Genomic DNA, 9,306 nt, shown 5'->3' with positions numbered 1-9,306 from the left:
TGCAGCTGCTGGTAGTGAACAGGTTAAAACTGTGCTATGTATCTCATGTTTTCATTTCTTTGTTTTCTTCAGGGTTTTGATGATGTAACCGGGGAGCCTCTGGTCCAGAGGGATGATGACACACCAGAGACAGTCACACACAGACTGAAGGCCTGTGAAACCCAGACAGAGCTGGTCTTAGACTACTACAGGTACAATGCTGCTGACAAATACAAAATCTCCACTTTTTAATGTGTGTTATTTTCCCCTTTGAAAATTAGAGAATTTAAGAGATATAATGGGGTACTTTTAGTTCTTTCAGTCTTGAAGAGTGCTCATACATAAATGCATTCATGTAGGTAAAAGACTACGACTCAGAGTTTCTGAACCTTGACCCTGTCCTCTTTGCACATTTCTCAGGGTTAATTGCACAACTGTATAACTGGCTAAAAAACACATTCCAAGAATGCAAGGTTATGGGGAAAACATCTATTTTGTTCTTATCACAGAAGCAAATGAAACACACAAATGACTTTTAAAAACAACCGTCTTCAGGGTTTAATTACTTGTGCCTTAATTTTTCAAATTGTATTATATCACCATTTTTTGTTTTCTCTCTTCTACAAGTCTATTTGACAACTTTTGTTGTTGGTGGGCACATTAACTTGTATCAAAAATTACACCAGTAATATTACTACTGCTCTGTCAGCAGCTGGTCCCCTCTCTCCCCAGACGTTCACAGACTGTTGTTAAAAGGAGAGGGGATGCTACACAATGGCAAACATGGCCATGTTCCTATTTTTTGAGATTGTTGCTGCCATCAAATTCAAAATGAGCTAATACTTTCAGGAAAAAGTAAAATGTCTCAGTTCAACATCTGATGTGTTGTTAATTGTGAATCAAATAATGGGTTTATGAGATTTGACAATCATTGAATTCTGATGTTTTTTTAATTTTAACACAGCGCCCCAACCTTTTTTGAAATTAAGGTTGGTGATAGCCAGATGGATAGCCTGACCATCACTGTAATACCCTGTACTCCTCTATCCCTGTCAGACAGGAAGAAGGATTCTGAGAATCAGGGATAGCTACAGAGTCCAGCACCCAGACTGCAGTGGTAGCCCTTTATCAGTGCAGGTAGACTCACCGTCATCAGCAGGAGAAAGGGGAGTACAACCACACAGTTTCATAGCACGCATTAAGACTGCAACAGTTGCATGCCAGTAGAAGGATGTAAACCTCGTCATCTCCACACATTCTTACTGAATACTTCCTGCTGCATCCTCACTGAGGAACTCTCACATCAAATCCTTTTAAAATGTTGAAGAGAGAGGAGATGATAAAACAACAGCTTCATCTTTAAAGAACAGGATTAAAACAGGACTGTCTGAGTGTTTTTTATGAACTAATTTACCAATGAATGCTGCCTGAGTTCTCCTTAATCAGTACATCAAACTAACACATATCCTTCATAGAAATGCCAGTGCTGTAAATAGTGAAAACACTCTTATCTGTGTTTGTCTGTGTGGGGAATTTCACCGCTGTTTGTCCACCTTTCACAACAGAGATTACAGCGAGTCTGAGGAATTTGAAACCATCCAACCCAATGCCACAGATAGCTCACATTTATTCAAAGATTGTAATCATGGTAAACTTCTTTTTCCATGCTTACATGCCTCCTACTTCCTCCCTAGGCGGGTCAGGTTTTGTTTACAGTGAAACTCAAACACGACCTGACAGGCTTACCTGAAAATTAACAGAACAAAACCACATCTTTACTTTCCTTCTGTGCCAGGTTTAGGGTGAGGGTTCATATCCTCGGTTAAAGCTTTAAGAGTTTGACTACTAGATTATTATAAAATGCCCACCTAAAAGAATAAAATCCAGCTGACATCATGGGATCAAAGTTATCCATGGATTCATGTTGATCAGGGGTGTCAAACTCAATCCCAGCAGGGGCCAAAATCTGAATTTAGGTTTAACCTGAGGGCCTAACAGGTTCAAGATTTAACCAAAAACTGTTAACCGGGTTTTACAGGTAATGAATTATAGGTAAAATTAAACAGTTATGATAAATGATTTTAAGATTTCTAAAAAAAAGTCAAAATGATAAAATATCACAGCATCAGTGTTACTGTGTGTCCATGTCAAATACATGCTAAATAAATACATAAATAAATGAGTTAGGGGCTCAAAATCTGAGATAAAAGGTCAACTTAATGAGTCCTAAAGGTCAGAATACAAAATTAAAAGTCAAAATAAGGTTTTAAGAGTCAAAATATGAGATAGAGACTTAAGAACATGAGTTTAAAGGTCAGTATATGAGAAAAATACAAAATCATGAGTTTAAAAGGTCAAAATAGAAGATAAAATTCTAAATTGTGACTCTAAAAAGTCAAAATATGAGATACAACTCTAGATCAGGAGTTTATAAAGTGAAAATATGGGATTAAAAGTCAAAGTTTGGAATTAAAAAGGTCACAATATGAGAGAAAAGGTCAAAATTATGAATTTAAAAGGTCAAAATATGAAATGAAAAGTCAAAATCCTAATTTTAGGTCATAATCTTCGGATACAAAATGAAAATATGAAATGAAACACAAATTAATTTCTTTCCCTCATTCCTGACTATTTCTGATTTTTAAGACTTAAAAAGGTTGTTTTTTTTATCTTCAAAGTTAAATTTCAGTTAATTTTGCAGTTAATTTTCTATACTGGAGGAAATCTGCAGACCTCATTCAGGTGAGCCACTTCTAATTAAAATATGAAATGATCTTGCAGGCCGGGTAAAACTGTACCATGGGCCGCGTTTGGCCCCCGGGCCTTGAGTTTGACACCCGTGCTGTAGATGTTTGAGACACTACAGCTCTGAGACGAGTTTATTACAGAATAAAGGGGTCAGTTTAGGAGGGAGACAGATTTGATTTATTGGGGGCATATCTGAATGCAAATGTCTGATTCTGCACGAGCCTGCTGCAGAACATGTGGTATTTATTTCCCATTTAATCTGTGAAACACAATCGAGGAAGTCTCTCTATGCACTGTTGATGAATAAAGCCCCTAATAGAACACGCAGCATCCAGTAAAGCCCAGCTTCTTCATTCTTTCAGCTCTTTCCTGAAAGTTACTCACAGGAAACTTCTTCATGTTTATTTTTCTTCAGCCAAGTTTTTCTGAGCCAAATTTCTCAGACTGATTGGGAAGAACAACTCAGCAGTTTGTGCACTAAAGAAGTCAACCCTCTGAAGAGGATGTGTGCTTTTGCTCACAATCCCAGTTCCAAAAAAGTTGGGGCATTGTGTGAAATGTAAATAAAAACAGCAGTCAATGATTATCAAATCTCATAAACTTATATTTGCTTCACAATAAAACATAAACAACATATCAGATGTTAAACTGAGACATTTTAGCATTTCATTAAAAATATTAGCTCATTTTGAATTTGATGGCAGCAACACATCTCAAAAAAGTAGGGACAGGGCCATGTTTACCATTGTGTAGCATCCCCTCTTCTTTTAACAACAGTCTGTGAATGCCTGGGGAGAGCGGGGACCAGTTCTGGATTTAAGAGAGGAATGTTGTCCCATTTTTGCCTGATGTAGAGTTCTAACTCCACAACAGTCCTGGGTCTTCTTTGCCAGATTATTTCCCTCTATTTCCCTTTTCCTTCTCAGACAGGAAGAGGGATTCTCCAAATAGGGGACAGCTACTGACTACAGTGGTCGCCTTTGTATCAGTGCAGGTAGACTCCTTGACACCTTGCAAAGCAGATGGATATGCCCGTTTCCATGTTTCTCGCTGATAAATCCATCTTGCAAAGCCCCCGTCTGAACCGCTTGGGCCCAGTTAAAAAGTGACAGGACCAATCAGTGACGAGGGGCAGTACTTTCAGGCGTGGCGGAGTCGTGATGTAAGCAAGCAGCAACAAGAGGCCGGTGCAATTATGGCGGGAAACATTAGCGTGGATGCTGCTAAAGCGCCAGTTTTATCAGAACTGACGACATTTCTTCGCTAAAAGAAGAATAATTGGGGTGTGCCGATGGTCGTGTGGTTTAAGGCGCTCACCATGTATGCAGGCAGCCTGGATTCGAATCTGGCCTGTGGTCCGTCCTCATCCCCACTCTCATCCCTTTTTCCCAGTCTATCCAATAAAGGCACAAAAAATCTTTAAAAAAATAAATAAAAGATTAAAAAAGAACAAAGAACAGCAGTGATTGGTTCATGTTATGCAGTTTTCTATGGAGTTTACTCCTCGGTCGCGGCTAAGTCACTTGTTTTGTTGCTCTGATTGGCCCGTAAAGATGTGTCTGACAGAACATTCATCTAATCACCCTCCAAGTTTTTTTTTCAAAGGCTCTGCCTTTTCCAAAATGCTGTCTATGACAGGTTACCCAGATGGATGTGTGAAACCATGTGCCATGTTAGATAGACTCACCGTCACCAGCAGGAGAGAGGGGAATACAATCAAACAGTTTCATAGCGTGCATTGCAACAGTTGCATGCCAGCAGACGGATGTAAACCTTGTCATCTCCACCCACTCAGAGTAAATTTGACTGAATACTTCCTGCTGTGTCCTCGTATCGGCTCACTTTGAGGAAATCTCAAATCAAATCCTGTTAAAGTGTTGAAGAATGAGGAGATGATATAGTCTTTGAGAGACTCTGGCTCTCTAAAATGCTCCTTTTATACCCAGTCATGTTACTGACCTGCTGCCAATTAACCTAAGTAGTTGCAAAATAATCCTCCTGCTGTTTTTCAGGAGTCTCAATAACTTTTCCATACTTTTTGAAAATGTGTTAAAATTAAAAATCAGTTAATATTCTTGATAAAATGGTACATTTCTCAGTTTAACATCTGATATGTCATTTATGTTCTGTTGTGAATAAAATATGGCATTGTTTAAAGCATTGTTTAATCTACATTTTACACAGAGCTCCAACTTTTCTGGAATTGGGTTGTAGTTCAGGGGGAAAAAACACTGACAAAAAGTTGAGAAAGTACTTCAAGAAGCAGTCAGGAGATCATAAACCCCTTTTGAGTGAAAATGAATCACTTTCTCTCGCTGAATTGTCAGGTTTTTGGTGTCAGAGACCGTGGAGCTTCAGAGTTAAACCTCACTGATCGGATATGAAAGCTTTCTCTTCCTCTTACATGCCGCTCTGTTCAGGTGTTACGCAACACTTGATAAAAAGTTGTTAGGGGCTCTGATTTGTCTGAACATGTCTGAGCTTCATTGTCTCAGTGGGATTCTTCCAGCGTGGAAAATTACCTTAAATGACCTCAGACTGCTGCACTTTAAGGTAAAGACGGAACCAGAAAACTCTGCTGGGATTTAATTTAATGAGAAAACTTTCCATCGAAGCCGCAGGACAGAACATCTTTGTCAAGGCTTCCTTTTGTAGTGTAACAGTCAATTGTGATTGACCATCATATTAAGGAGGGAACAGAGCCAGAAGCAAAGCTTTTAATGCAGTCAGTCTTTACTCCAAACCTCACCGGTGGTCAGGAGTGTTGGATAGCGAGATCGTGGTTACAAGCAGCTGAAATAAGGCCAGTCAGGAAAGAGCAAAACATCTGAAGAGAAGCTTTCAGTGTGGCTCTGTGCTCTTGTTTTGATAAAGAAATGTGGTCTAGTTCTGATAAACTGCCGCTATGGCTACATCCAAGCTATCTGCTCCAACAGCAGCTGTTGTACATACACATTAATGTTGTTTTCACACAAAAATGATGTCCTATTTGCACGTATCTGAACGTGTAAGTTAAAGGAGCTTCATTTTTAAAGTTTTATATGAATAACTCGCTCTACTCACGTGTCAAATTATGTGTACACAAGTGCCCAAAAGACCCGAGAAAGGAGGGGCTTCCTTCGCTCACATCCAGCATTCTGTCACTTGTCAAACATGGCTGCTCTTGACTACTTACTGAGAGGATTGCTGTTTTATATCTGCTATGAAAAAGTGACAGACAACATTATTCTCAACTTACCAGGCAGTCTGACCTCATCACTGCTTTTCCTCTAAACAAGCTGGGAGTGCTGTGCTGGGAGAACAGACTCATATTATATACAGTAAACGGAATATCTGCACATTTGCTCAATCACGGAAACTGAGAGGACACATTCTGTATACTTCAAATCTGTGTTGTGTCCCTTCACTCAGGAGAGACTCAATGAGAATATTGAATCAGTCTATCCATATCAAAACCTGCTCATTCGACGAGGATGGGATTTGAACCCACGCGTGCAGAGCACAATGGATTAGCAGTCCATCGCCTTAACCACTCGGCCACCTCGTCTTGTCTACTCTAGTTATAGCAGTTGCTATCAGACCCACTAAAAACATGGTGTTGGTTATTGTTGATTGTATTATGTTAAATGTAATTTAAACTGTTAACCTGCAGTCTTGGACTCCAATCCTGTCAGTAAAGCAGAGAGCTGAGCAGAAGCAGGGAGAAAATGAGACCTTTGGAAGCAGAGGGGCACACTGGGTACATAACTTTAACCCTGACACCCTTGTTCATCTGCCACCAGCTGACGAGGCCACCAGTAACATTTAACACATGCCATACACTGACACCGTATCTCAACTTCACAATTCCTGCCTTGATTTTAGAAAAGCCAGTTTCATTAAGTTTTATTTTTGAAGTGTTGAAATCCTGCCATATTTTACAGCTCGATTCGCACCACTCATTTCCAGCGTTTGCGCTGCCCGAGGCAAACTCACATCTGCTCATGGATGATTTTACTCATGTCAGTGTGAACACAACATAACACACCAGTGCAACACCAGTGGCAGCCATTACTGACAGCTTTCAGTACAACTAAACCCGACCAGTAGCTACCACCTTGTTCTTCTCAAATGACACTGATTGCCAGATTGTGTCGGGGTCTGGTACAGCCAATACAGACTGGAGCTTTTTAAAGTGGATTTGCCTGATGACAGACATGAAATCTGGCTTATACATTCACTTTGCAAATTTACTCTCTCATCAGGTTATGTCAGGTATCGGTTACCTCTACAGGTATCCTCCCAGCGAACCCCTCCACGATGCACGCAGTAGCCGCTGTTGTCTGGACCAGCCTACCGGGTCCTGGGCACAAGCGTGTGGTGGGTTGGATCAGGCCTGGGAAGGCACAGCGGCTGCCCGTTACTGCGTAGCCGCCACTCTCCTGAGCACGTCTTCATTAGGCTCTAAGTACGCGATGATACCCAAAGATACCTTCTCATCCATTTCATATAATCAGGAAACTAAAAAATGCAGTACATTTTTGAGAACAAAGTTGAACAATCTTTCTCTTGTTTATTAACACTCTGATAGAGAGAAATTTCCCCTCTGCCTCCTTAACTTACCAGGGCACAGACCAAAGATTTGTCCGTGGTAGCTCAAAGAAACTGAAAGACATCGATGATCAGCGTCTGAGCTGACAGTATAGATGTCTCTGTGTGTTTTTATCCCGAATGTTTGTTGTTTTTTTGTCTCCTCCTCTCTGTTTACATCCAAGATGTCAGCTTGAACAAACACTGCAGTGTTATTTGGCAGTCATATCTGGATGTGGACTGTGGGTCAGACAAACTAACAAAGCTCTTATTTTCATGAGAGTTCACATCTGAACCACCGACCTCACTGATAACAGCCTGACCTACAATGAGAAGTGTGTGTTTGCACAAAAACAAAGTTAAACACCAGCAAGGCTTTGATTGTGAAATAGAAATGTTTGTGGTAAAGAACAAAAAGAGGAAGAAGTAAAGAAGTTTGACGCACATAGAAGGTAAAAAAACTCAGAGGCCATGTAGAGTTCAGAGATAAGATTTGAACATTATTAAAGAACACTGCATCAAACGTGTGAACGCCGCCATCCTCTCTGGGCTGACGCTCATATAAACTGAAAAACTCACAGATGGAGGTGGAGTGTTGATGTTTTCCACTGTGGGTTATTGCCATTGTGGTTCTTCATGTTGTTCCTGTGAATATGGGCTCTGTGACTAATGGGTCATATCTCTGAGGTTCAACCACATTATGAAAACACACAACATCAACACGTATACAAACACGCCATCAGCTCATGTGTGTTTAAAGATGAATGTTAAATATTTATTTCAGATATCTGAGTTCAGACTCAGAGTGTTTGTGTTACTGAGACATTAGACCTAAAGGTGACATCAACAGCCATGCTGCCAGGTTGTGGTCACCCCCCCTCCCTCATAAGTACGCTCTCATAGATGTGGGCAGCAGAAACCTCAGTGGAAATTCCTCACTCAGCTTGTGTGACAACTTTTCAAACACTTCAAACACACTTTATCTACACTGTGTCACTGATAAATTCGACAAAAACACACAGGGAGCATCTCACACTAGCTCTGTTTACATGCACAAGGCTGATCTGTGGTTAGAGATCAGTTAGGACCACAGCTTGACATAAACGCTCAACCAAATGTGGTGAGTTTCAGCCGCGGGTCCAGAGGGCCCGACTGTGGTGGGGTGAATTTACAAGTGTGACAAATTCACTCGCCCTGTGCGAGACCAGTTAGAGTTAGGGTCTGTGATTTGATGCTTGCTGCATGGCTGATTCATAAAAACATAAGCAGGGCTGCCCACAGATTTGGCTGGGCCCCTGAAAAACCCAGAGAATGGACCCCTGATAAACAAAGAGAATGGACCCCTGATAAACAAAGAGAATGGATCCTGATAAACCCAGAGAATGGACCCTTATAAACCCAGAGAATGGACCCCTGATGAACAAAGAGGATGGGCCCTTAATAAACCCAGAAAATGGCACCTGACAAACCCAGAGAATGGACCCTTATAAACCCAGAGAATGGACCCATATAAACCCAGAGAATGGACCCTTATAAACCCAGAGAATGGGCCCTTATAAACCCAGAGAATGGACCCTTATAAACCCAGAGAATGGGCCCTTATAAACCCAGAGAATGGGCCCTTATAAACCCAGAGAATGGACCCTTATAAACCCAGAGAATGGACCCTGATAAACCCAGAGAATGGACCCTTATAAACAAAGAGAATGGACCCTTATAAACCCAGAGAATGGACCCATATAAACCCAGAGAATGGACCCTTATAAACCCAGAGAATGGGCCCTTATAAACCCAGAGAATGGACCCTTATAAACCCAGAGAATGGGCCCTTATAAACCCAGAAAATGGGCCCTTATAAACCCAGAGAATGGACCCTTATAAACCCAAAGAATGGACCCTGATAAACCCAGAGAATGGACCCTTATAAACCCAGAGAATGGACCCTTATAAACCCAGAGAATGGGCCCTTATAAACCCAGAGAATGGGCCCTTATAAACCCAGAGAATGGG

At 41.0% G+C, this 9,306-nt stretch overlaps 1 non-coding gene across 1 annotated transcript; it reads right to left on the bottom strand.

Annotated features, from left to right (window-relative positions):
- Positions 1-6,192: 6,192 nt before the first annotated feature.
- On the bottom strand, positions 6,193-6,274 carry trnas-gcu. Its single transcript has one exon. It is a non-coding gene; the product is annotated as a tRNA-Ser (tRNA).
- Between the last annotated feature and the right edge of the window lie 3,032 nt (positions 6,275-9,306).

The sequence above is a fragment of the Cheilinus undulatus genome, linkage group 5 (genome assembly GCF_018320785.1).
Source record: "Cheilinus undulatus linkage group 5, ASM1832078v1, whole genome shotgun sequence".
Lineage (NCBI taxonomy): Eukaryota > Metazoa > Chordata > Actinopteri > Labriformes > Labridae > Cheilinus > Cheilinus undulatus.
The sequence above is the reverse complement of the archived record's forward strand: the minus strand, read 5'-3'. Positions and strand labels throughout refer to the sequence as shown.